A 4,224-nucleotide genomic window follows, 5' to 3' on the forward strand; every position below is an offset into this window, starting at 1 on the left:
TTGAGATGGAGTCTGCTCTTGTCACCCAGGCTTGAGTGCAATGACGCAATCTTGGCTCACTGCAACCTCTGCCTCCCAGGTTCAAGTGATTCTCCTGCCTCAGCCTCCCAAGTAACTGGGATTATAGGCACCCGCCACCATGCCTGGGTAATTTTTGTATTTTTACTAGAAATGGGGTTTCACCATGTTGGCCAGGCTGGTCTCAAACTCCTGACCTCAGATGATCCACCTGCCTTGGCCTCCCAGAGTGCTGGGATTACAGGCGTGAGCCACCATGCTTGGTCTCCCTCCTCTGTTATCCATTTCAGATGCCTCTCATCCTCATTTCAGCTGGCCCCTCTGATCATCTAAATGGCTTAGCTGGTGAGGTGACCTAGACCTTTGTCTGTGGGAATTTGAGCTCCTGGTCACTATATACCTTCTCAGGTCATGGCGGACTAGCACAATTTGGCAGGGGAGTCCGCATTTTTTTCAGTTGTCCTAAGACCAGTTTATAGAAAGTCCATCTTTGCCCCAGTGATTTAAGATGCCAAGCTTTGTGAAATACTGAATTCCTTTCTTTATATACATATTTTAATAGAGATAAGGGCTTGCCTCGTTGTCCAGGCTGGCCTCCAACTCCTGTGCTCTGGCAGTCCTCCTGCCTTAGCCTCCCCAAGAACTGAGATTACAGATGTGAGCCACCATGCCCAGCTGAAATGCTGAATTTCCATACATATCTCGGTCTATTCTGGACTTTCTCTTCTCTTCTCCTAATCTGTTCAATCTATTTATGTGCCACTTCCACACTTAAGCATTTAGTTTAAATGAAGGTACTATGTGCCTTTTTAGATTTGGAGAGTTGGAGTTTGGGCCCCCACACAGGCGGGCTGCAGAAATGTGTCCTCCCTTGGAATCAGGAGGGCGACCTCCTGCCCTCACAGGCTCTCATGGGTTCCAAGCAGGGGCCCTGGGGCTGAGCTGCATGGAGTCATCTTTTGTTGACTGCAATAAAGAAACTGAGGCTGGAGTGCATTGGCTGGAACCTGGCTCACTGCAGCCTCAACCTTCTGAGATTAAGAGAGTCTCCCATCACAGCCTCCCAGTAGCTGCGACTACAGGTACATGCCACCATGCCCAACTATTTTTTTTTTTTTTTAAGACAGAGTCTGGCTCTGCCACCCAGGCTGGAGTGCAGTAGCATGAACTTGGCTCACTGCAGCCTCTGCCTCCCGGGTTCAAGCAAGTCTCCTGCCTCAGCTTCCCCAGTAGCTGAAATTATAGGTGTGCACCACCACACCCAGCTAATTTCTATATTTTTAGTAGAGATGGGGTTTCACCATATTGGCTAGGCTGGTCTCGAACTGCCGACCTCAGGTGATCCACCCACCTTGGCCTCCCAAAGTGCTAGGATTATAGTCATGAGCCACCGTGCCTGGGACCCAACTATTTATTTTTATTTTTGTAGATATAGTGTGTTACAGAAAGCTTGGAGTTTTAATTATCTAGTTTGATATTCTTACCTTAGCACTTTTCCCTTTCTCCACCCCAGAGAATTTTCGTTACCTGTGCACTCATGTAAAGGACTTGGTTTCAAGGGAAGCAGCTTCCACCGCATCATCCCCCAGTTCATGTGCCAGGGCAGTGATTTCACAAACCACAGTGGCACCAGGGGCAAGTCCATTAACAAGAAGAAGTTTGATGATGAAAACTTTATCTTCAAACACACAGGACCAGGTAGGAACCACTCAGCATGTGGTGACGAGGCTGGGCGAGGGCGGGCTGGCCGTGCAGGGTAGAAGGATGAGCCTTGGTTCCGGCCAAGAAACGGAGTCTGGAGGAGACCCCGCCACCTGTTCAGCCTTGCTAGGGTGGAGTTTGCTCTGGGCTTTGGAAAGCTTTTTTTTGGGGGGGCGCTTATTTCAGTTCCCATTTGTCTCCTTTTAAAAGAGGAAGAAGCATAGGCGCCTGGGTCTGCTTCTACAGTGGTGTCTTGTTATTGTTTTTGTAACTTTTTGCTTTATGTAATATCAAGCTCACAGAAGTTACAAGAATAGCACGATGAACCCCATACACCTTTGCTGGCATTCACTCAGGTTCACCAGTTGTTTATATTGGTGAACATCATTTCCTGTTTATTCTCCTTCTGTGTATATTTATAGACAGTGTGTATTTTTTTTTTTTTTAAGATGGAGTCTTGCTGTGTCCACCAGGCTGGAGTGCAGTGGTGCGATCTTGGCTCACTGCAACCTCTGACTACCTGGTTCAAGCGATTCTCCTGCCTCAGCCTCCCTAGTAGCTGGGATTACAAGTGCCCACCACCATGCCCAGTTAATTTTTGTATTTTTAGTAGAGACGGGGTGGAACTGTTGGCCAGAATGGTCTCGATCTCCTGACCATCATCTCCTGTAGCCGGGGCTATAGGTGCATGCCACCACACCCGGTTAAATTGTTGTGGGTTTTTTTGTAGTTTTAGTAGAGATGGGGTTTCAGTGTGTTAGCTAGGATGATCTTGATCTCCTGACCTAGTGATCTGCCTGCCTCAGCCTCCCAAAGTGCTGGGATTACAGGCATGAGCCACCGTGCCCGGCCTGACAGTGCATATTTTTTTAGAGCCATTTGAGAGTAAGTAGGAGTGTTCATGTTCCTCTACCACTAAATACTTCAGCATCTATTTCATGAGAAACAGAATATTTTTAATATTACCAGGACATAGTTATCAAAATCAGAAAACAAACACTGCTTCAATACTATTCTCTCATCTGCAGTGCATATTCAGCTTTCCTCATGTGATACTACATCATCCTTTTGGAGGTTTTCGTGGCTGGCATGTGCCCTGGACTCATGGATGCTCCGCCCATCCACCCACGCCACACTGCCCTGTTGCCTCACTCACATCCCACACGCCATCGCTGGATGCACTCTTCTTCCTCTTGCCAAGGAGCCCGCTGCCTCTCTCTTGTGCTCCTTTTACCTAGTGCAGAACTCTGTCTGCTGGAGGGGGACCTGAGCTGTCTGGTCCCCCTTGAGTTGAGGAGCTCAGGTCTTAAGGGCACCTTAAGCAATGCCCAGTGGTCCTCCCAGATTTCTGGAGGTACTTGTCATCCATGGTCTGAAGGGAAAACATGCCTTTTCTTTACCCTCAGCCCTACACCATTGCCTCACACACTCTGCCTCTCAGCTGATGGTGTCACTTATTGATAGAAACAATCAGAGGAGAACTACTCTTCCCACGGCCACATCTCCTCCCCTGGCTGCATCGTTCTCTCCTGCCTGGTCTGCTTGCCTTCCTGTAACAGTGGTGACCTCCCTTTTCTCTCCTTTTGCCCCATGGCGTCTTCTCCTCAGTCTCTTCCCTTGTCTCTTCCTTCTCCCAGTCTACATTTTTGGAGGGCCCCAGTGCTCACCATGGCTTTTCTTTATCTGTATTCACTGTTTACCTTAATAGTTCTCACCCTTTTAGCCTAGCACCTGCCTCTTACAGCTCATCTGCGCTGAGATGGAAGTGACAGCTTTACACCCTTCCATGAGTGCCTAATTAAAAACAGTATTGGCCAGGTGCAGTATCTCACATCTGTAATCCCGGCACTTTGGGTGGCCGAGGTGGGAGGATTGCTTGAGCCTAGGAGTTTGAGATCAGCCTGGATAACGTGGCAAGACCCCATCTTTACAAAAAATACAAAAATCAGCCAGGCGTGGTGGCGCACACCTGTAGTCCCAGCTACTCAGGAGGCTGAGATGGGAGGCTGGCTTAAGCTTGGGAGGCAGAGGTTGCAGTGAGCCAAGGTTGTACCATTTGCACTCCAGCCTGGGTGACAGAGCAAGACTCTGTCTCAAACAAAACACCCCACAGTATTATGCCATGGTTGTAATATAAAGGGAAATTAAAGGAAAATAATTTGTAATAACATAATGTGCATTTCGGTATTCAAATGCTTTATACAACTACATGTATAAAATATTTGAACATGTGTACTTCTGCCTAGAGCAGCAATCAGCAGTGTGGACTGATTCAGGTGTGTTGTTTTGGCAGAATCAAAGTAACATAAAGTTCTGAAATAGTAAAAATCTCTTGGTAAAATTCTGAACAAAAAGAAATGAAATGTGACAGGATGGGTTGATTTATGGAAAAAATTTGATACAAAAAATAATTGTTTGGGTTTATATGGAAAATAGAGTTAAGTTCTAGGCTCAGATCATTATAAATAGATTTTTCTTTTCTTTCTTTCTTTCTTTTTTTTTTTT

At 46.8% G+C, this 4,224-nt stretch overlaps 1 long non-coding RNA gene across 1 annotated transcript in view; it reads left to right on the forward strand.

Moving 5' to 3' along the window:
* The window catches only part of LOC119468133, a 16,207-nt gene that overhangs the window by 5,185 nt on the left and 6,798 nt on the right, over window positions 1–4,224 (forward strand). The window contains exon 2 of the long non-coding RNA XR_005196768.1: window positions 1,532–1,716. This is a non-coding gene — a long non-coding RNA (uncharacterized LOC119468133). The remainder of the gene's footprint in view (window positions 1–1,531; window positions 1,717–4,224) is intronic.

This window comes from Cebus imitator, unplaced genomic scaffold (genome assembly GCF_001604975.1).
Source record: "Cebus imitator isolate Cc_AM_T3 unplaced genomic scaffold, Cebus_imitator-1.0 Scaffold385, whole genome shotgun sequence".
In the NCBI taxonomy this organism is placed as follows: Eukaryota; Metazoa; Chordata; class Mammalia; order Primates; family Cebidae; genus Cebus; species Cebus imitator.